The 24,458-nt window shown below is 44.8% G+C and overlaps 1 protein-coding gene across 2 annotated transcripts in view; it reads left to right on the top strand.

Annotated features, from left to right (window-relative positions):
• The window catches only part of aig1 (androgen-induced 1 (H. sapiens)), a 171,492-nt gene that overhangs the window by 109,323 nt on the left and 37,711 nt on the right, over positions 1-24,458 (top strand). The window lies entirely within an intron of this gene.

Raw genomic sequence — 24,458 nt, 5'->3', positions numbered from 1 at the left:
AAAAATCCTTTGCTATTCACCCTATCCATGCTCCTCATGATTTTATAAACCTCTATCAAGTCACCCCTCAGCCTCCAACACTGCAGGGAAAATAGCCCCAGCCTATTCAGCCTCTCCGTATAGCTCAAACCCTCCAACCCTGGCAACATTGGAAAGAAGTCAAAGATTGCCTTTGGTCAAAGGACATGGTTTAAAGGGATCTCAGTAAAAGTGGTATGCCTGAGGATTGGGAGCAATTTAGAACCCACCAATTAGAAACTGACTGAGAAGGGGAAATGAGAAAGTGAGAGCAAACTCGCAGTGAACGTAAAGGTAGAATCTGCAAAAATGAAAAGATGATCAAGTGCACATGTGGGTAAAGCAGGAACTAGGCAATTCTATCGTGGAAAACAAAGGGAGAAGTTAAACTGTTATCTTTCTCTGTCTTCATGAAAGAAGATATTGAAAACCTCCTGAAAATACTAGGCAACCAAAGGGTTTGTGAAACTGAGGAACAAAAAGGAATTCGTATCAGAACAGAAGAAGTACTTGAAAGGTTAATTGGTTGGAAGCCTGATAAATATCCTGGATCAGATGAGCTTCATCAGAGAGTTTACCAGGGGAGCCTCAAGATATAGTGGATGCATTGGTGGTCATCTTTCCAAATTCTGAAAAGCTTCCTACAGACTGGAGAAGGGAAAATACAACTAGCTAACAAGCAAGGCAGAGACAGAGACTGGAGACCTGTTAGTCTGAGACTAGCAGTAGGGCAAATAATAAGATCTATTAGAATGTAGCAACTGGACATTTAGAACATAATCGTAAAATTGGACATAGAATCAATTTAGTTTAATGAAAGGGAAATCATTTCTAAAAAGCTTGATGGAGTTTTTTGAGGATATTATTTATATATTGTTTAAGGAGAAGTAGCACATGTGGTGTTTATGGATTTCCTATAGACTTTTGTTCAAGCCCCATACAGGAAGTTCATAAATAAAATTAGAGTGCAAGGGATTGGGGGAAAAGTTGCAATGTAGAGGACTGAGAATGGGTCAACAGAAAGACAGCGGAGAATAGGAATAAATGGATTCATCTCAGGATGATAGCCTGTTACTAGGAAGATATTGCAAGGGTCGGTGCTAAATCTATATGGCAGATAGAATGTGCTCCTTATTAGGGTGGCATGATGGCTCGATGGTTAGCACTGCTACATCAGTGTCAGGGACCCGGGTTCAATCCCTGCCTTGGGTGACTGTCTGTGCAGGCCCCCACTGGTTGTTCCTCCCACAATCCAAAGATGTGCAGGTCAGGTGAACTGACGAGGCTAAATTGCCCATAGTGTTAGGTGCATTAGTCAAGGGTAAATATAAGGTAGAGGAATGGGTCTGGGTGGGTTACTCTTTGGAGGGTCAGTGGTGGGCTTGTTGTGCTGAAGAGCCTGTTTCCATACTGTAGGCAATCTAATAAGTTTGAATTTATCCACTTTGGTGGAAAAAAATCTGCAAGGCAGAATATTTCTTAAATGGTGAGGGTTTGGGAAGTATTGGTGTCCATCAGTCATTAAAGATTAGGATACAGGAATCACCCAAGCAGTCAGGAAGGCAAATTTGTTGGTCCTTATTGCAAGATGACTTGAGTTCAGGAGTAAAGATATCTTACTGCAGTTATACAGAGCCGAGGTGGGACTTCACCTAGAATATGGTGTACGGTTTTGTATCTAAGATGAGATGTACTAGCCATGTAGGCAGTGCAGCAAAAGTTCACCAGACTAATTCGCAGGATGTGGTAAAGAATTATGAGGAGAGTTTGAGGGTTTGATTCTTTATTCCCATTGTGGGCAGGTGTTGCACAAGACAGTTAGTACCTGAAAGTGGTTAGCAATGATTATGGGATAAGTTCTATCCATCAGGATATAATGGATTGTTCTTGAGAGAGAGTAACCATTGTATTCCAGATGTTTAGTCATCGCTACACTGTGTACTAGAATGTATCAGTTGCAGTTATGTATGTACTTACTCTTAGGTCTAGACTGAAGACTTACCAAAGATTCTCATGCAACTCACATGTCGCATAACTAGCTATTAAGTACCAACGTGATCAATGTATTCTGTTTATCAAGACTGAGCTAATCTTCTGCTAATGGCTTTGTATGTCCATCCTGCCTAATACAAATAAAAAGGATTGGTGGTCATTATTCGAAACCAGGTATCCCACATGATTCCACACCACAAAGCGGCCTTTATATCCAAATGACTGGAGTTTAAGGATGTAGAACTTATGCTATAGTTATACAAAACCCTGGTTAGATCCCACTTGGAATATTATCAGCAGATCTAGGCACCACACCTTAGGAAGGATATATTGGAGGAAGTACAATTTAGGTTTACAAGAATGATACATAGACTTCAGGGGTTAAGTAACAAGAAAAGATTATACAAATTAGGCCTGTTTTCTCGAGGATTTAGAAGATTAAGGGGTGATCTGATCAAAATCTTCAAGATATCAAGACATGATAGATACAGATAAACTGCTTCCACAAGCTGTAGATTCTAGAATTAGGGCCCATATCCTGAAAATTAGGGTGAGATGATCTGGACAGTTATTGGGAAGTACTTCTACACAAAGGCTGGTCGAGGGTTGGAACTCTCTTCTGCAAATGGCAGCTGATATTAGATCAGTTGTTGATTTTAAATCTGAGATAGATCAACTTGTTTAAAGCAAACATATTAAGGGATATTGTCAAAAGGCAGGTATATGGAGTTAGGCCACGGATCAGCCAAGATCTCATGAAATGGTAGAGCAGATTTGAGGGGCTGAATGGCCTGTCCCTATGTTAATGCAGGCAGTGCTGATATCTGAAGATATAGCAAATGGTAGCCTACTGTACAGAGAGTGTGTGATTTTGATCTGGTAATCTTACTGAATGTCAAGGGAGATGATTAGATTTGCTCCTTTTGGAGATGGACATGGACCAGGAAGTTGGATAGAATAAAAATTACTTGAATACGATTCCACTTGTAAAGCACCTCAGCTCAGCTTAATCTGACCTTCACCCCATGACTTTGCAACCCAACCTGCAGGTGGGTTTACTGACCAGTCAATTAATCTGCTTTTGTGGGATCTTCTGCACACAATAACTTCATGTATATTTCTTTGGTTGTGTGAAGCCTTTTTGGGGCATACTAAGGATATACAAATGCAAACAAGAACAGAAATTGCTGGCGAAACTCAACAGGTCTGGCAGCATCCATGGAGGGAAAACAGAGTCAAAGTTTCTCAACTCCAGTGACCCTTCCTCTTCCCATTCCTAACCCTTATTCATTGACCACTGCACATTCACATTTCTGGAAGTATTTGTGTTTGAATCTTAAGAGGTGCTATGATCATCCTTGATATTGGTGCCCTGCCATTACTGTTTATGTTTAATGTGAGGAGGAATCACTGGACTGGAAACCTTACCTCTGCTTTCTCTCCACAGTTGGTGCCAGACCTGCTGAGTTTCTCCAGCAATTTCCACTTTTGTTGCAGATTTTCAGACGCTGCAATTCTTTAATTTATATTTCCCACACAGATGCACATTCTTTCTTTGTGTCAACTGGAAACCCCATTAGATTTTTCATTTCTGTTATCCAAGAATTTCAGAGGAATACGTAGTTTAACACTGTAAGATCAGAACAATGACTTCTCAAGAAATAATGTTATTCCTCTACTACTGCATTCAAATTAGGAGATGATGACCTTGTGGGATTTCACTGGACTGTTAATCGAAAGGTCCAGATAATGGTCTGGGACTTAGATTAGATTATCTACTGCGTGGAAACAGGCCATTCAACCCAACAAGTCCACACCGACCGTCCGAAGAGTAACCTACCCAGACCCATTTCCCTACGACTAATGCACCTAACACTATGGGTAATTTAACGTGGCCAAAATTGTGAAGGGCTTTGGAGAAAGTTCACGGGAAGAGACACAAGTAAATTAGCACCTTCCCATGAACTTTCTCCAAAGCCCTTCACATTTTTTTTTTCCTCAGGTGTTTGAACTTTTGTTCATTTCCATCTGGGTTAATTAACTCAGGGTTCCAGTCTACTGCTGCCAGCGATGTCACCATGACACCATCATACCCTCCCTGGGAATCAAAATGTTTAGCGGAAGTAACTTTCACTGTAGAGACTGAACAATAAATAACCTGTTAATATCCCTGAGAGGTCAGGGAAGCATCGCTATGTGGGGAGGTGGAGTGTGGGAGTAGGGTGGAGCAGGGGTTTGGTTGAAGAAAAGAGAAACAATAATGGAAAAGGCAGCTTGATGTTCGGCCTGAGGGCAGAGGGCACCAGGTACATAAACAACACTGGAAGCTCACAGGCAGAGCAGACTGCAAGGCAGAATACAGAGGGGGCACATTTATTATCCACAACTGTTTCTGGAGGGAGTTGAAAAAAAGGGAGAGATTGCTTAAACTAAGGATTCCGTTCTTTATAAGTCAGGTAAATGAGTATGTCAATGCTGAGCCTAGCACTGGGATCAAGTCTTTTTTATTCGCTCTTGGGTTGTGGGCATCTCTGGTTGGGCCAACGTTTATTGCTTATCCCTATTTGCCCCTTGAGAAGGTGGGGGTGAGCTGCCTTCTTGAACCGCTGCAGTCCATGTCCTGTAGGTAGACCAACAATGCCCTTAGGGAGGGAATTCCAGGATTTTGACCCAGCAACAGTTGATATATTTCCAACTCAGGATGGTGTGTGGGTTGGACGGAACTTACAGGGGGTAGTGTTCCTATGTATCTGTTACCCTTGTCCTTCTAGATGGAAGTGGACGTGGGTTTAGAAGGTGTGGTCTAAGGATCTTTGATGAATTTCTGCAGTGCATCTTGTTGATAGTACACATTGCTGTTACTGAGTGTCGGTGGTAGAGGGACTGGATGTTGTGGATGTGGTGCCAATCAAGTGGGTTGCTTTGTCCTGGATAGAGTCAAACTCCGTGAATGTTGTTGGAACTAAGCCCATCCAGGCAATTGGGGAGTAATCCATCACACTCCTGACTTGTGCCTTGCAGATGGTGGACAGGCTTTGGAGGTCAGGAGCTGAGTTACTCACTGCAGTATTCCTAGTATCTGACCTGCTCTTGAAATCACTGTGTTTATATGGTGAGTGCAATTGAGTTTTTGTTCATTGGTAATCTCCAGGTGGTTGATAGTGGGGGATTCAGTGATGGTAACACCACTGAGTGTCAAGGGACAGTGGCTATATTGTCTTTAATTGAAGATGATCATAGAAGTGCACTATTATCAAATGGCAGCAGAGTTTCTTCCCATAGTCTTAATACGTATGTATGATGCATAGTGGCTCAGTGGTTGGCACTGCTGCCTCACTGCACCAGGGACCTGGGTTTAGTTCCTCGGGTAACTGTGCGGAGTTTTCACATTCTCCCCGTCTCTGCGTGTGTTTCCACTGGATGCTCCAGTTTTGTCCCGCAGTCTAAAGATGTGTGCAGATTAGGTGGATTGGCCATGCTAACTGGCCCATAGCGTCCAGGCATGTGCAGGCTAGGTGGATTAGCCAGGGGAACTGCAAGGTTACAGAGTACGGGGAGTGGGTCTGGGTGGGATGCTCTTTGTAGGACCAGTGTGATCTCGAAGGGCTGAATGGCCTGCTTCCACCCTATAGGGATCCTATGATCCTTACCAAGGTCCCACAAGCAACAATGAGCTGATTGACTAGAACTCTTGCTTTGTTGTTTGAGTGACTTACACTTCATGAGGGATGGCATTACTAAATGATGGGGATGGACCAGGAGCACAGAAAAGAAAGAAAACTTTTCAATTGTTGTCCCTCGCTGGTGATGGCCTTGCGAATCAAGCTATTCCTGGTGTCATCACAAAATTAAAGAAAAGTAAGTATGAACGAGTTTTGAGAAGTAAGTATTCAAATAAGTCCCAGCTTTTCAGATGCAGGTTGACAGCTATCAAGTTTGGTTCTTTTCATTAAATGGTGAGCCAGACCTGAGGGGCTGAATGGCCTACTCCTATTCCTAATTCCTATGTAACATGGAAGGTCTTAAGCACCTGGAACTGTGGAAGTGCAAGTGACAACCAGATTGAAGAAAAAAACAAATGACGCTGGGTGGCAAATTAGGTGCACGTATTTGCAGTTTTGCTTCTTTTCCCCTTGGAGCATGAGGATGGAGAAAGGACTTTTTCAGGAGTTGATTGCGGGACATTACATGGCTTTTGGGACAGGGCTGAAAGAGTGCACAGACATGTGGAATGAATGAAACCAATGAGCCAGATTGACTTCTTTTATTTCAAGTTTTCCTCCATTTCATGGTTATAGAACATTACAGCGCAGTTCAGGCCTTTCAGCCCTCGATGTTGCACTGACCTGTGGACCCAAGCTGAAGCCCATCTAACCTACACTATTCCTTTCTCATCCGTGTGTCTATCCAATGACCATTTAAACGTCCTTAAAGTTGACGAGTCTACTACTGTTGCAGGCAGGGCGTTCCACACCTCTACCGCTCTCTGTGTAAAGAAACTACCTCTGATATCTGTCCTAAATCCATCAGCCCTCATTTTAAAGCTATGTCCCCTTGTGCTAGCCATCACCATCCGAGGAAAAAGGCTCTCCCTGTCCACCCTATCTAACCCTCTGATTATCTTATATGTCTCAATAAGTCACCTCTCAACCTTCTTCTCTCTAACGAAAACAGCCTCAAGTCCCTCAGCCTTTCCTCCTAAGACCTTCCCTCCATACCAGGCAACATTCTAGTGAACATCCTCTGAACCTTTTCCAAAGCTTCCACATCCTTCCTATAATGCGATGACCAGAACTGTAAGCAATACTCCAAGTGCAGCCGCACCAACATTTTGTACAGCTGCAGCGTGAATCTGTAATGTATATGGAAATATATTGCAAGGACTGCAGTAGTTCAATAAGACAGCTCACCAACCCCTTTTCAAGTGCAATTATTGATGGACAGTAAAGGGTGCCGAGCCAGTAACACCCAGATCCTGTGAATGAACATATTTTAAAAAATAGTCTTACGACGCTGTTAACAAATGTTAACATTTAAGGAAGAAATTAGAACTTATAACAACTAGCTGACAGAACTGTGCTGCTCAATTTCACATTTTCTTTAACAAATTTCATTGTTCATATAAAGAAAATTTAGCCAACCAAGCACCACTAATTTAACCTGAAAATGGAAAGTGCTGAAGAAATACAGCAGGTCTCGTCACATCTTTGGAGAGAGGAACAGCGAAACAAAATTAAAGATCCAAATCCAGTATGACTTATCTTCAAAACATTAACGTTGTTTCTGTTTCTCTCTCCATAGATGCTGCCAAACCTGCTGAGTTTCTCCTACACTTTCTGCTTTCACTTAAAATTTCCAGCATTTGCAGTACTTAGCTTTTATTACCACTAACTTAACACTTCTGTTTCGAAAGACTGATTCCATGACTCAGTTTCAGGATTGATTCCCCTCCCCTCCTAACTGTATCCTTATGTTACAAAATCTTAAAGGTTCATCTACTTTCAGTGGGATCCACCCACAACATATGGCACAGCCCTCTGGAATTTGCTTTAATTGCCCTGGGTATTTCAGCAATTCCTTGAGGTGCTAATTATTATATTTCCATTGATGCTTGACTAAACAATGTTGAATTTTTGTCATGGTTGTGGACTTTGGCTTTGGACATAAATCAACTGCTTTTCCATAGTCTGCTACCAATGATTCTTTCAAGCCATAGAGATGTACAGCACCAAAACAGACCCTTCGGTCCAACCCGTCCATGCCGACCAGATATCCCAACCCAATCTAGTTCCACCTGCCAGCACCCGGCCCAACCACCTTCAGCTGAATGATGAACATCCTAAGTTCTCTGCTTTAAGTGCAGGCACTTTGCCCTGCCACCGCAGGAACTGTAAAACCTGTGCCCACACCTCCTCCCTCACCTCTATCCAAGGCCCTAAAGGAGCCTTCCACATCCATCAAAGTTTCACCTGCACATCCACTAATATCATTTATTGTATCCGTTGCTCCCGATGTGGTCCCCTCTACTTTGGGGAGACTGGGCGCCTCCTAGCAGAGTGCTTTAGGGAACATCTCCGAGACACCCGCACCAATCAACCAAACCGCCCCGTGGCCCAACATTTCAACTCCCCCTCCCACTCTGCCGAGGACATGGAGGTCCTGGGCCTCCTTCACCGCTGCTCCCTCACCACCAGACGCCTGGAGGAAGAACGCCTCATCTTCCGCCTCGGAACACTTCAACCCCAGGGCATCAATGTTGACTTCATCAGCTTCCTCATTTCCCCTTCCCCCACCTCATCCTAGTTTCAAAATTCCAGCTCAGCACTGTCTCCTTGACTTGTCCGGACTTGTCCGACCTGCCTATCTCCTTTTCCACCTATCCACTCCACCCTCTCCTCCTTGACCTATCACCTTCATCTCCTCCCCCACTCACCCATTGTACTCTATGCTACTCTCTCCCCACCCCCACCCTCCTCTAGCTTATCTCTCCATGCTTCAGGCTCACTGCCTTTATTCCTGATGAAGGGCTTTTGCCCGAAACGTCAATTTCGCTGCTCGTTGGATGCTGCCTGAACTGCTGTGCTCTTCTAGCACCACTAATCCAGTATTTACCACCAGTGCGTCACCTGGAGGCTCACTAAAGACGTTACATAGTATAGTGACAAAACATCTGAAAACAAATCTTCCAGCTCAGTGAGCAAACCTACATCCAATTCTGAGGACAGACGTATGCCCCATTTTAACCGGGAGCAGGTACTGTCTCCTGGCCAGTAAAATGTCAGAGGGTGCAAGTAGTGGCCATTTAATCGATTTAATTGTTGTTGCTGCTCCCTCCATTGTTAACATCAGGTGGGGGTAGGAAGGTGTCTGCCCGCATCCCGTCTCATCTGGCTGCCATTTTCCTGGGATTCCCAACTCCCAGTCCTTCTCCAGGGGACTGGCAAAATATTCAGCCCTGTTTTCTAAAACCTGAAATGAAATTCTCCAAGAGACACAGTGAGATTAGGAAGGGCCATGTCCTTTTATTCAGTCATGGGACATGGGTGCTGCTGGCTAAGGCAGCATTAATTACCAATCCCTAACCAATATTCTATTATAACCGATGATTCATTTGCACAGGACATAGGAGATACAAAGATCAATTTAGCAGTTTCTTTATTATTTCCCTCCCTAAGTATCACGAAAGCACTGACTGCTGTTGAGATATAGTTCCATCATGGTGGTGGTGGAGAAATAGTAGCATCTTACTAAGTGGGATGATCAGCCATGATCACATTGAACAGCAGAGCATGTGCAAAGGGCTGAATGGCTTCCTCCTCCTCCTATTTTCTATCTTATCAATTATTGAATCCCTACAGTATGGAAGGACGCCATTCAGCCCATTGAGTCCACACCGACCATCTGAAGAGCATCCAACTCAGACCTTCCCATCCCTGTGTTTCCCGTGGTCAATCCACCGAGCCTGCACCTCCCTGGGCATTACAGAACAATGTGAAGACAGGTTGACAATTTTTCACAGTCAATCCACCCAGCCTGCACATCCCTGGACTGTGGGAGGAAACTGGTGCACCCAGAGGAAGCCCACGCAGAGATGGGGAGAATGTGTAAACTCAGTCACCCAAAGGTGGAATTGAGCCTAGGTCTCTTTCACCGTGAGGCAGTAGTGCTGCCCTATGGGAGGAAAGAGTCACAGCAACATTGAAGGTTTGTTGGGAGTTGGAATCAGAGACCAAGTGCTGAATAGTAGAAAATAGAGGGATATGGGCTATAGAGGGATATAGAGGGATAAATCGATACAGGCAGATACATATTTTAGTTTAAAATGGCATCACCATCAATACAGACATGATGGACTACAGAGCCTGTTTCTTTGCCGTACTGTTCTTTGTTTTGTGTTTTATATTCTAAATATGTTGTACTTCCTAGTTCAGGATCAGTGAGGTCATTTCGGTCCAACCCCAACATTGTTATTTTAAGTTTCAAAGCGGTGACATATTGGACTCGGAAACATTAACTGTCTTTCCCTCTTCACCAATACTGGCCAGACCTGCTGAGTTTCTCCAGCACTTCCCTGTTTTGATTTCAGATCTCCAGCATCCACAGTATTTTTACTTGTTTATTCTTACCTCTGTCCAGATCACTTTAGTCCAAGACAAACCAGGGATTGAACCAGGATGGCTGAGCTAATGCCACCCTGAGAGACACATTTATCAACTTAGTCAACACGGGAACATTGAATTTTGTTGTTCACAGAAACTAAACCACAAGGGAACTGGGCAAACTAATTGACTGGTGACGATGGAGAATGTCAACCTGTCTTCACATTGTTCCTGTACCTTTAAATATATAAAGCAATTTTCCTATTGTGAATGACAATAGGCATTGCAGGAGTCATCCTCTACCAAAATAATGCTTCTGCCGTGAACAATCATTAAGTGTGCCCCATAATATTAAAGGGATGTTAAAGGTCCGTGGAGACAGGGACAGAGATGGCATGGAGATCTATTGGGAGAACGCATCTGTAGCTGAGACCTTATAGAGATTAACTTTCATTACCACTGTCGGGAGAGTCAGAAAAACAATTTTGAGTCATTTTTGATGTAAACATGTTCTAAGGAGTCAGGCAACTTGATTCCAACTATGCTGTTTCTCTTAGAATCATAGAGTTGTACAGTATGGAAACAGACCCTTTGGTCCAACTCATCCATGCCAATCAGATATCCTCAATTAATCTAGCTCCATTTGCCAGCATTTGGCCCATATCCCTCTAAACCCTTCCTATTCATATACTCATCCAGACGTTTTTTAAATGCTCTAATTGTACAAGCCTCCACCAATTCCTCTGGCAGCTCGTTCCATATACGCACTACCCTCTGTGTCAAAACGTTGTCCCTCAGGTGCCTTTTAAATATTCCCCTCTTACTTTAAAAATATGTCCTCTAGTTCTACCCATGACTCCACTTTTAAGGAGCTATGAACCTGCACTCCAAGGTCTCTTTGTTCAGCAACACTCCCTAAGACCTTACCATTAAGTATATAAATCCTGCTCTGATTTGCCTTTCCAAAATACAGCATCTTACACTTATCTAAATTAAACTCCATCTGCCACTCCTCGGCCCATTGGCTCATCTGATCAAGGTCCACTACACCTCCAATTTTGGTGTCATCTGCGAACTTACAAACTATACCTCCTATGTTCACATCCAAATCATATAAAATGACAAAAAGTAGTGGACCCGGCACTGATCGTTGTGGTACTCCACTGGTCACAGGTCTCCAGTCTGAAAAACAACCTTCCACCACCACCTTCAGTCTTCTACCTTCAAGCCAGTTCTGTATCCAAATGGCTAGCTCTCCCTGTATTCCATGTGATCTAACCTTGCTAACCAGTCTCCCATGAGGAGCCTTGTTGATCGCTTTACTGAAGTCCATATAGATCACGTCCACTGCTCTGCCCTCATTAATTCTCCTCGTTACTTCTTCAAAAAACTCAATCAAGTTTGTGAGACACAATTTCCGACACACGAAGCCATGTTGACTATCCCTAATCAGTCCTTGCCTTTCCAAATACATGTACATTCTGTCCCTCAGGATTCCCTCCAACAACTTGCCCTCCACCGACGTCAGGCTCACTGGTCGATAGTTCTCATCTAGAAGGAGCGAACAACAATCTTGGATTCTTGTTTTTTTTAAAATATCATTCACGGGATGAGGGTATCGCTGGCTAGGCCCAACATTTATTGCCCATTCCTAATTGCCCAGAGGGCAGTTAAGAGTCAACCACATTGCTGTGGGTCTGGAGTCATGTGTGGTCCAGACCACTTTATTCCTACTCTACAGTTAAAATACAAACCACTCAATTGGAAACGGAACAGAAAAACAGATTATTTAACTACTAAACAGCAGTATAGTAACATGCCACTAACACAACCTTGAAGGTAAAATCAGTAAAATTGATTATCTCAACTGCTATTCTCGCAGCGGAGAGAGAGAACCCCAGTTTTTAGCTGTCACAAAGAAAGGAATAGCAGCTTCTACATCCAGTTTCAAAATCCTAACAACTGCTGAAAGCAAAACTAAAATCTGTGGGAGCCTGACTCTACTCATTTATACTGCTCCTATTGTCCCAACTTTGAAAAAAAAACAAGGCCTCATAAACTGTTTGCTCTATTGACTTGGAACAGACCAGTCAACCTCTATCCCAACCTCTCTTCATTCAAAGCAATATGACAAAATACACCTCTTAAAGCCATAGTATTGTCACATCCTGTTCCTCTCTGTGCATGCAGACAAAGTCTCTGACTTTGGTAGAGTAGCCCAGGTCACCATAAGGGTAGTGGATATCCCATAAGTACCTACAAAACGCGGGTGGGAGGAAGCATTGTGGCTGATGGTCAGAGGTGGTGAGCAGTCAGTGACACTGGCAGTGGGGTTCATGGGAGAGTTGCAGTGGAATGAAGAGTGGCACTTACTCAATTGGTAGGACTTGGATGTCTCACCATCCCCACAGGAGAGATGTTAGCCCTCTCCTGCGAGGGGCAGGTTTCATAGTACATGAGGGATTGAACATGGAACGTAGAATATTGGACATAGAACGTAGAAAATAGAACATTGATCATAAAACATAGAAATATAGAACAGTACAGTACAGCAACAGGCCCTTCAGCCCACCCTGTCTGTGCCAACCAGGATGCCATTCTAAATCAATCCCATCTGCCTGCACATGAGCCTTATTCCTTGATTCCTTGTGTCTATCTAAACTCCTTGTAAACACTGCTGTCATATCTGCTTCCACCACTTCTTCTAGCAGTGCATTCCAGGGACCTACTCCACTCTACGTAAAAAACTTGCCTCGCACATCTCCTCCAAAAGTTTCCTTCTCACGGTGCATGCGGTGTCTGATAATGGTCATCCTTCTAACTGTCCTCGCTCTTTCCACCCTGTTGCCGAGTGTTTTCCCCTGGAATGAGAGAAAGGAAGGGGAGGATGTTGAGTGAGTTGGAAATTGGGAGGCACAGCTGGTGCGGGCAGGTGGCAGGTGGTGGGGTGCCCCAGGCAAGTGAGGGGGCATCACTGAGATGGTGCAGGGTTTAATGGTGTGGGAGGTTGCACGGGAATAACAGTGAATGAGCAAAGACTTTGCAGACAATAGTCAGAGTGCAGGGCATGAGCTTTGGTGGAAGGTGAGGTGGCAGAGAAGGGAAGGGCTTTTGCCTGAAACGTCGATTTCGCTGCTCGTTGGATGCTGCCCGAAATGCTGTGCTCTTCCAGCACCACTAATCCAGTATTTGGTTTCCAGCATCTGCAGTTATTGATTTTACCTCAGAGAAGGGATAGTGTCTATTACCCTGGTGAAAGGCAGTTGACCTTCTTGTGGAACTTCTGGGCATCTGTCCAGACTGTGGAGATGGCACTGACTCAGTGGTGAATTCAGGCCAGGCTGCCAAGGTCGGCTGACATAGCTTCCTCTGCCCATTCTACAGGCAGACAACCCACCTCCTCTAGACCAGCCCTTTACACCAGGACCTCCGGGTTCCTTTCAGAGAAATGTCACGCCACTTTCCTCTTCTCCGACATTTCCGGAATGTCTGCCCTTGGGGGAATGTGCCAGCAATTTCCTGGGTGCATGGTGGCCTTTTAAACGTGGTGTGGGGACCAGGGAATGGTCTTCCATCAGATTCCAGCCATTTGGTTTGTTTCTAGCATGGTCTTAGTTTTGATTATTTGTAAAATTGTCTCTCTGCCTTAATTAATGGATTCATAGGTCATCCCTTCACTTATTATTCAGCTGATGACACTTTTCTCAGACTGTCTGACACTTTTGATCAGCTGCAGAGACTTGCTGTTGACACCCCTCTCACACCATTTACACTTATCTGTTGACATTCTTAATTACCTGGAATTATCTCACCATTTTCTCTCTGCCTATACATTCTGTGTCTGTGTGCTTCCCTCCACCCAACAAAGGAGCAGCGCTCTGAAAGCTTGTGATTTCAAGTGAACCCATTGGACTATAAGCTGGCGCCATGGACTTTGTCTACCCAAGTCCAACACCAGCCCCTCCACTTCATGGATTCCAGTGAGTGGTGAGTGGTTCTGGAAAGAGTACGTAGTAAGATGGGGCTAGTATTGCACAAGAGGTGTGGTGCAGGTGGTTAATAAGACAGGTTCGAATAAGATATAGTGAGAGAAAGGGCTCAGCCTCGTGGAGAGAAACCCTCTGGGAAACTTGGTGAAACTGACACTTAAATTTATGTCCCTCTCACTCCCATGAAAACATTGGCAAAGCCACCTGCTTTAATGCCACGAAATGTTATCACTGTCTGGTTAGCACCCGAGAGATTTGAGGGTGAAATTCAATCGGGGTGTGAGAGCATGGGGTCAACTCAGGAATCAAAGAAACAGTGTAAATCTTTCTTGGCAATGATCTCCTGAACATACTGTACAGAATGCCCAGCAGTGAGACAGACCTTTGCATCAAAGTTAATCATTGACTTTTTCAAATGCTTCTGTCCTGTCGGCGATACATTCTGTGCTCATTAATGGTTTGTCTGTGATTGGTGTTAATTGAAGATGTTTGTGTTTGGGCTGGAGTTGGTGAGACATTTTGTTTTAGCCCAGATCTTTGTTCTTTAATCATTGATCAAATGACGAGTTTTGATGCAGAAGTCCTTTGTGAGCAGTACTGCAAATCAGTGAGGCAACCATTCTCGGTGTGTTCCCTGTGTTCCAGCTCAGAGTCACTGTCTCCTCTCACAGAGTCTGAAGGCTACCAGGGAACCACATTGATGTCACTAGGCCTTACGGTAGCTGGTCAACACGTCTTGGTGAGAACATTAGATGTTGTCCAAAACTATTAGGTAGGAAAGGCAGGGCTTCTTTTGCCTGGTCAATGATTAGCATTTCTTTGAGATTCTGGAACATTTTAAGGTGCCATGATGACTACAATCATTTATTTCTTTTTGCCTCTTCATGGGTTCTGAGTAGCATTGTCAAGGACAGTATGTATTACCCATCCCTAGCTGAAGGTGGTTGTCATGGGTTGCCTTCTATGACTGTTGCAGACTGTGTGGGGCAGTGATATTCAATCTGAATTTTGACCTGGTGATGATAAACGAGTGGCAACATTATGTTTTGGTCAGGATGATGTGCAATTGGAAGGGGAACGTGTGGACGGTGGTGTTCCTTTGTGTCTGTTCCCTTCATCCTTCTACATGTAACTGCTCCAGTCCCTCTCTCTCTCTCTCTCTCTCTCTCTCTCTCTCTGTCTTAACCAGGAAGGCCTCCAACATTGCATCTGTGTCCCAGGAGCCCTGTCCACTCCCTGACCTTCTATTTCTCTGGTTTAGAATTTTAACAATAGGATTCAGGAGACTCATTTTCTTTTCATGGGACACAGCCATCGCTGGCTGAGCCAATATTTATTGGTCTTCCCGAATTGTGTGTGGCAGTTGGCTGTCAACCACATTGCTGTGGCTTTGGAGTGAAATGTGGGTAAAGCCGGGGAAAGTCAGCAGACTTGATCTCCCCAATGAGCATTGATTAACAGGAAGGGTTCCTACAGCAATTGACAAGGGGCACCATTAGGAGAAAGTGAGGATGGCAGATGCTAGAGACCAGAGTCAAGAGGAAAAGCACAGAAGATCAGGCAGCATCTGAGGAGCAGGAGATCACCATTAGATGAGCTTTTAATTCTAGAATTTTTATTCACCATCTGCTACAGTGGGATTCCGACCCATTCCTGTGAATTATTGGCCTGGGGTGGTTGCATTACTAGCCCAGTTACCACTCCACTATCACCTCTTCAATTCAATACAACTTTCTATTGAAATGGACAGACTGCTTTTAAGAACAGAAAGCTGACCACAGCCTGCAGTCGAAGTGTGCTTTTGTGCACAGTAGTTAGGGTCATAGAATCATAGTCATATAGATACACAGCACGGAAACAGACTCTTCAATCCAATGCGTCCATGCCAACCAGATATCACAACCTAATCTGTCCCATTTGCCAGCATGTGGCCCATAACCCTCCAAACCCTTCCTATTCATATTCTCATCCAGATGCCTTTTAAATGTTGCAATTGTATTAGCCTCCACCACTTCCTCTGGCAGCTCATTCCATACAAGTACCACCCTCTGCATTAAACATTTGCCCTGGAGGTTCATTTTAAATTTTTCCCCTCTCACCCTAAACCTATGCCCTCAAATTCTGGACTCTCCCACCCCAGGGAAAAGACCTTGCCTATTTATCCTATCCATGCCCCTCATGATTTTATAAACCTCCATAAGGTCACCGCTCAGCCTCTGAAGCTCCAGGGAAAACAGCCCCAGCCTGTTCAGCCTCTCCCTGTAGCTCAAATCCTCCAACCCTAGCAACATCCTTGTAAATCTTTTCTGAACCCTTTCAAGTTTCACAACATCCTTCTGATAGGAAGGAGACCAGAATTGCACACAATATTCCAACAGGAGCCTAACCAATGTCCTGTACATCCACAACATGACCTCCCAACTCCTATACTCAATGCTCTGTCCAATAAAGGAAAACATACTACACACCTTCTTTACTATCCTATCTACCTGCGACTCCACTTTCAAGGAACCATGAACCTGCACTCCAAGGTCTCTGTTCAGCAACACTCCCCAGTGTATAAGTCCTGCTCTGATTTGTCTTTCCAAAACAGCACCTTACATTTATTTAAATGTAACTCCATCTGCCACTCCTCAGTCCATTGGCCCATCTGATCAAGATCCCATTGTACTCTGAGGTAGCCTTCTTCGCTGTCCACTACACCTCCAATTTTGGTGTCATCTGCAAACTTACTGACTATATCTCCTAAGTTCACATTCAAATCATTTACATAAATGATGAAAGGCAGTGGATGAGATAGGGTAAGGATAGGGTAGTTATAGAGTCATAGAGATGCACAGCATGGAAACAGACCCTTCGGTCCAACTCATTCATGTCGACCAGATATACTAAACAAATCTAGTCCCATTTGCTAGCACTTGGCCCATATCCCTCTAAAACATTCCTATTATTATACCTTTCCAGATGCCTTTTAAATGCTGTAATTGTACCAGCCTCCATCATGTAAAGAAGAGGGTAACGCAATGCAAGTGTTCCCTTCAGCGGAATTAAAGTGGGAAGGTTGTGAATGCACCTCAGTTGGAAGTGTTATAAATGTGGAAAAAAATAAAGACCAGGCGAAATTAAAATGGTAATTTATCAAGGATGTTTAGCTACAAATTTAGAACAATGATTTTTTCTATGTTGGGTGGGGGGTGTGTTACAACATTTAAAAGTCATTTGGATAGGTACATGAATAGGAAAGGGTTTGGAGGGATGTGGGTCAGGAGCAGGCAGGTGGGACTAGTTTAGTTTGGGATTATATTCGACATGGACTGGTTGGACCGAAGGGATTGTTTCAGTGCTTTATGACTCTATGACTCTGTAACAACATATTAAATAGGGGGTACAATTCCAAAGGGGTTGAAAGAACAGAGGGACCTGGGAATATATGTGCACACATCATTGAAGGCGTTAGGTCAGAGCAGTAGATAAAGCAGACAGTGTTCTCAGCTTTATTAACTGGGGCATGGAGTATAACAGCAATGAGGTGATACTGCACTTGTACATCAGCTGAAGCTTTGTGTACGCTTGTGGGTGTCAGATTACAGGAAAGAATGTGAACACACTGGACAGAGTGCAGACACAATTTACAAGAATGGTTCCAGGGATTAGATGTTTCAGTTATGAGGCTAAATTGAAGAAGTTGGGACTGTTGTCTCTGGAGAGAACACAGCTGAAAGAAAATCTGATTGAGGTTGTCAACGTCACGAGTGGTGTGGATCGAGCAGATCAGGAGAAGTTGTGAAAGGAACAAGAATGAAAGGGCGTGGATTTCAAGTGATTTGCAAAAATGGCAAGGGAGATGTAGGGAAAAAACATTTTCACACAGCGAAAAGTTAAGGTATGCAATGCATTGCCTGGGAACGGGGTAGAGGAATTCCAACAGTAGAGGGCATAGGTTCAGGGGGAGAGAGGAAAGATATAAAAGAGACCAAAGGGGTAATGTTTTCACACAGAGGGTGGCACATGTATGGAATGAGCTGCCAGAGGAAGTGATGGAGGCTGGTACAATTGCAACATTTAAGAGGCATTCGGATGGGTATATGAATAGGAAGGGTTTGGGGGGATATGGGCCAGGGGCTGGCAGGTGGGACTAGATTGGGTTGGGATATCTGGTCGGCAGGGACGAGTTGGACCGAAGGGTCTGTTTCCGTGCTATACATCTCTATGACTCTATGACTTTAAGAGGGCAGTGGATTGTTTTTGTTGGATCAGAATAGTGCGCAAGGATATGGGGAAAAGGCAGGAAACTGACACGAGGTAAAAGAGTTGGTATAGACACGATGAGCAGAATGGCCTCTTTCTCCCACTGTAAAAGTTTGGTGATTCTGAGTCACAACCTCCACGTCCAAGAAACAAGTAACAGGAGATCCACAGTCGGGCTTTAGAAGAGCAGTTAACAACTCAATGTACCTCAATTGTCATTGGCACCTGCAGATTAAAGGTAAACATGCCAAGCAAGCAGCATAAAATACGTGGGAGGAAAACAGATTTCTGTGAACCAGCGGATCAGCTAAATTGTACTTTTATTTGTTTTAACAAAACACTCCGGGGGCAACTGCATGGGAGAGGGCAGACTCAGTCGCGCAAACATATCCAAACAAATTCATTAGCTGTGTGACCTCACGTAGCACCCTGCCTCCCACAATATTACGTGTTTTCCAGAAATCTCATTCACAAATGATGCTGAGTCACCGCACATCCTGTCAGTTGTCTTAGTGTTGGGGGGTGGGGGTGGGGGGGGGGGGGAGCAGGGGGAAGGGCAGAATGTAACAGTGCACAAAGGCGTTACATGTTTCGCTGATGAGTCCAATTTGAGAAGAATTTAATTGTGATTCACCCGACTATCACCCACTTTTGTTGCTGTATTTTTCCCTTTGGAGGTCAGAGGTCAGATTGTGCATCACTGTGTTGTTAATCGTAACTTTGATTCTGGACCTCCTTCCAGATCTGCCCTTTGACAGGACTTTTCAAACCCTCGGCCTCTACCACAGAGTCAAAGAGGTCTGCAGCACGGAACAAGGCTCTTCAGCCCATCGAGTCTACCTTGGTCAAAAACAGACACCTGACTCTTCTAATCCCATTTTCCAGCCTAGACCTGTATGCCTTGGCATCGCAAGTGCACGCCTAAATATGGAAATTGCTGGAAAAGTCCAGCAGGTCTGGAAGAAATCAGAGAAGCATATATCACAGAAACATTAACTTTGATTTCTCTCCACAGATGCTGCCAGACCTGCTGAGCTTCCCCAGCAATTTCTGTTTTCGTTTCTGACTTACAGCATCCACAGTTCTTTCCTTCTTGTTCCAGATCTAAATACTTCTTCGATGTAATGAGGGTTTCTGCCTCTCCCACCCTGACAGCCATCTCTAAACTCAAGGGCAGCAGCCTGATGGAAACACTATTAGCAGAGTTAGCCCATCAAGACAGCTTTACTTCAGTAATAGACATGGAAGAGGCAGTTCCTCGCAGCCTTCAGAACTCAAACTTCCAGTTTAACAATTTCAGAGCATGAACACCATCTTCCACATCTATTACTCCACTCCCCTATTTCCCGTCCTGACAAGGGATGAGTTGCCTTCCACACAGCCAACCCATTTTCGACTACTCATGGCCACCACTGCATATTACCATCTTCTCCAGGCCAGTTAGAGATTGGCAATAAATGCTGGCCCAGCCAGTGACACCCACATCCCATGAATGAATAAAATTTACAGAATAAGAGGCCTGAGTCCTCAGTATCTGGCCAGGTTGAAATGGAGGGAGCTGAAAGTCTGATGAATCCAAAGGAGGTCATCAACTCTGGTTGGACATGTTTCTGGAGACTTGATCATATGACTTCTAGTCTCCAGCTGTCCTACCTAGTTAACCAAAACCTTATCCTCTCTCATCACTGATATCTTTATAACCACTTGCAAAGAAATACACAATTCTTTTGCTGCCACTGATTTTTTTTTAAAAGAACCCCAACAGTATGAAAACAGGCCATTCAGCCCAACAAGTCCATACTGACCCTCGGAAGAGTAACCCACCCCCCTATACTATTACTCTACATTTACCCCTGACTAGATTAGATTAGATTCCCTACAGTGTGGAAATAGCCCTTCAGCCCAACAAGTCCACACCAACCCTCTGAAGAGTAACCCACCCAGACCCACTTCTCTAACACTATGGGCAATTTAGCATGGCCAATTCACCTAACCTGCACATCTGTGGACTGTGGGAAAAAACCAGAGCACCCAGAGGAAACCCATGCAAATGTGGAGAGAATGAGCAAACTCCACATAGACAGTCGCCTAAGGCTGGAATCAAACCCAGGCCCTTGGCAATGTGAGGCAGCAGTGCTAACCACTGAGCCACCATGTCACCCATGTGGGCCATTCTCAACATGGGCCTGGAGATTATTGCCCATTTTTGGAAATTCCAGAGCAATCTCAAAGAGTTGGCACCTGTGCAGAGGAAAGGTTATGACCCTCAACAACCTATCAAAAAGTAAAGTTCTTCTTATTAAGCGTTGTTCATAGTGTAACAAAGCATGTTACACCAGCAAATATCAGCTCTGGCTTACATTAGAAATACCGGTGTTGTATTTGTGCTGGACAGGAAGTGTTTCATCCCCTGTGTATGTGCTGATGTGAAGGTCCTAGTGCTCTTTGACCTCCTGGTCTGACTGTAGCACACTGCTCCCAGACTTGGTGTGACACATTGGCCCAGTGGTTAGCACCCCTGCCCCACAGCGCCAGAGACCCCAGTTCAAGACCAGCCTCAGCTGACTGTCTGTGTAGTAGAGCTTGCACATTCTCCCCGCGTCTGCGTGGGTTTCCTCCCACAATCCAAAGATGTGCAGGTTAGGTGGATTTACCATGGGATATTGCCTACTGTGTCCAGAGATGTGCAGGCTTGGTGGTCTAGCCAGAGGATGTACAGGGGTAAGGTAGAAGGATGGATCTGGGAGGGATGCTGTTCAGAGTGGTGGTGTGGACTCGAAGGGCAGAATGGCCTGCTTCCACACTATAGGAATTCTATGATTCCCTGTGACCAACATTGTACCTAATCTCATATCCTCCCACTCCATAGTTCCTCTGACATCGCTCACAAATATCCCTGGAACAGACTGTATTGGTGACTGTGGCACAGGAGATCAGAGATTCCTGAACTAAAACCTAACCCCCTCTCTCTCATTGCACACCCCATTCAACCACACAGCTCCAACATCGACTTCAGTAGTTTCCTAATCTCCCCTGCCCCCACCTCATCCCAGATCTAAACCTCCAACTCGGCACTGCCCTCTTCAACTGTCCTGCCTGTTCATCTTCCTTCCCACCTATTCGCTCCACTCTCACCTATCATCATCACCCCCTACCTGCATCTACCTATCGCTTTCTCAGCTACCTTCCCCCTTCCCCCCCCATTACTCCTCCTACATTCCTGATGAAGGACTCATACCCAAAACGTCGATTCTCCTGCTCCTCAGATGCTGCCTGACCTGCTGTGTTTTTCTAGCGCCACACTTTTCGACTCTGACTCTCCAGCAGCCATTATCCTCACTTTCTCCTAAACCCTAACCCTGAACTATTTAAGACAGAGATGAGAAGGCTTTTTCTGCAGAGGGTTGCAAGTCTTTGGAATGCTCTTCCTCAAAAAGTGAGGGAAGCAGAATCTGAATATTTCTAATTCTGAGGTTGTTGGCTCTTGATAAGCAAGAGGGTCAAAGGTTATTGGGGCCTAAGCAGGAATGTGGAATAATCAGATCAGGCATGATCTTATTGTTGAATGGCAGAGCAGGCTCGATGGGCTGAATAGCCTACTCCTGCTCCTAATTCATATGTTTGTACATAGTAGATGAGAAGAACATGGGCTCAAGTCATATTGTAGAAAGATCAGCGTTTTGGAAAGAAAATCCAGGCTGCCACTTCATTGCTGTACAAACAGCCCTGCAATGTCAGAGGTGCTGTCTCTAGAGTGAGGTGTTCAGTCTAAGCCCTAGGACAGCATGGTGGCTCACTGGTCAGTACTACTGCCTCTCAGTGCCATGGACCCAGCCTCAGGCAACTGTCTGTGTGGAGTTTGCACATTCTCCCTGTGTCCGCATGGGTTTCCTCCCCCACAATCCAAAGATGTGCAGGTTAGGTGGATTGGCCATGCTAAATTGCCCCATAGTGTTCAACGACATGTGTAGGTTAGGTGCATTAATTGGGGGGTAAATAGGGTTGGGGAATGAGTCTGGGTAGGTTACTTTTTGGAGGAGCAGGAAAATCCTGAACTGTTGTGCTTTTCCAGCACCAATCTAATCTAGACTCTGGTTTCCAGCATCTGCGGTCCTCACTTTTGCCGACTCTTCCGAAGGTTGGTGTGGACATGTTGGGACAAAGGGCCTGTTTCCAGGCTGTCGGAATTCTAAGATCCCATTGCAAAATGTTGAACAGCAGAGGGTTCTCCTAGTCAATATTCATCCCAAAACAACCTCCACACAAAAGAAAATTATCAGGTCATTATCTCTTGATGCATCTGGGAGCTTTCTGTGAGCAAATTGGTTGCCTTCACTGCACTTCACGCATACGCTTCTATATTTGGTTGTGAGGTGCTTAGGGACATCCTGGGACTGTAAGCTTTTTCTGATGTTTCTTCCCCCGCACTGGGAGTCACAGCAGTCTCTTCCTGTTGTGTAGCACTAGGTGGTTTGTTTTCACCATCACCTGCTACCCCAGAATTAATTGCTTTAAGTGCTGTTAATGATAATACACGAATAACAACAAAGTCCTTCTTGTCCTCAAAAAAGGAAAACAAAGGTGGCAAACCAGTTTGTGAGAAGAGATGTTTACCATTAAAGCACCAGCTGTTAGGTTGAAGATAGGATCTGAAGAGAGACATGTACAATCCCCAATTCTGTGATACCTTTGAGGGTGTGGAGACTCACAGGAAGCTGGTGCACTGTGAGACCAAGAAAGGCATTCAGCAGATAGCCTGGCTCAGGAACAAAGAATTGAAGCAAGCCATTCAGCCCAAAAAGTGGGGTAGCACAGTAGTTCAGTGGTTAGCACTGCTGTCTCACAGCGCGAGGGTGGACTTTTTGGGCCAAAATGGTCTGTTTCTACTCTGTAGGAATTCTATGAAATGCATTCCCCATTCAGTGAGACTGTGGCTGATCTTTGTCTTGACTCCTAATGTCTGGTTTTTAGTCTCCAACATAATTCCATCAATCTCAAATTTAAAATGACCCAAGACCCATCGGTTTTTGATGCAGAGTTCCAAATATTCTACACGTTTTTCATGGACAACCACTGCTTAACCTCTCTCCTGAATGCTGGATTAGTGGTGCTGGAAGAGCACAGCAGTTCAGGCAGCATCCAACGAGCAGCGTTTACCTTACTCTCTCCTGAATGGCCAAGCTGTGAGTTTAAAGTTAGTGGGCGGCACGGTGGCACAGTGGTTAGCACTGCTGCCTCACAGCGCCAGAGACCCGGGTTCAATTCCCGCCTCAGGTGACTCTCTGTGTGGAGTTTGCACATTCTCCCCGTGTCTGCGTGGGTTTCCTCCGGGTGCTCCGGTTTCCTCCCACACTCCAAAGATGTGCAGGTCAGGTGAATTGGTCATGCTAAATTGCCCGTAGTGTTAGGCAAGGGGTAGATAAAGATGTAGGGGTATGGGTTGCGCTTCGGCGGGGCGGTGTGGACTTGTTGGGCCGGAGGGCCTGTTTCCTCACTGTAAGTAATCTAATCTAATCTAATCTCCGTGTCCTGACTTCAACCCAACATTTGCCTCCAATGCTTCTGAGCAGCAGGGAAATGTTTCTCTCAATCTACCCTATCCATGCCTTCTCGCAGGAGCAGGGAGAGTCACTAACATAGACAGTCTTGCACCTCTGGTCCCTTACCCTCTCGACAACTCTTGCCTCTGTTGCGTGGCTGGTATTTCAGCTTAGCCTGCCAAAGTGGGCCTCTTAAAGCCAGGAGCCCTTTCCAAATGCAAAATGGTGGATTTTTGTTTAATCATACATGGGATAAGGGTGTCGCTGGCTAGGCAGCATTTATTGTCCATCCCTAATTTCCCAGAGGGCAGTTGAGAGACAATCACAATGCTGTAGGTCTGGATTCCCATGTGGCCCGACCAAGTAAGGATGGCAGTTTCCATCTCTTGTTAGTGATGGGTTTTTCTGACAATCGACAATCGATCCATGGACATCAATAGATTCTCAATTCTGGACTTTTATTGAATTCAAGTTCCACCATCTGCCATGGCAGGATTCATGCCCAGGTGCCCAGAACGTTACTTGGGTTTCTGGATTAATAGTCCCGTGATAATACTACCAATACATCGCCT

This window comes from Chiloscyllium punctatum, chromosome 11 (genome assembly GCF_047496795.1).
Source record: "Chiloscyllium punctatum isolate Juve2018m chromosome 11, sChiPun1.3, whole genome shotgun sequence".
Taxonomy (NCBI): domain Eukaryota; kingdom Metazoa; phylum Chordata; class Chondrichthyes; order Orectolobiformes; family Hemiscylliidae; genus Chiloscyllium; species Chiloscyllium punctatum.
The sequence above is the reverse complement of the archived record's forward strand: the minus strand, read 5'-3'. Positions and strand labels throughout refer to the sequence as shown.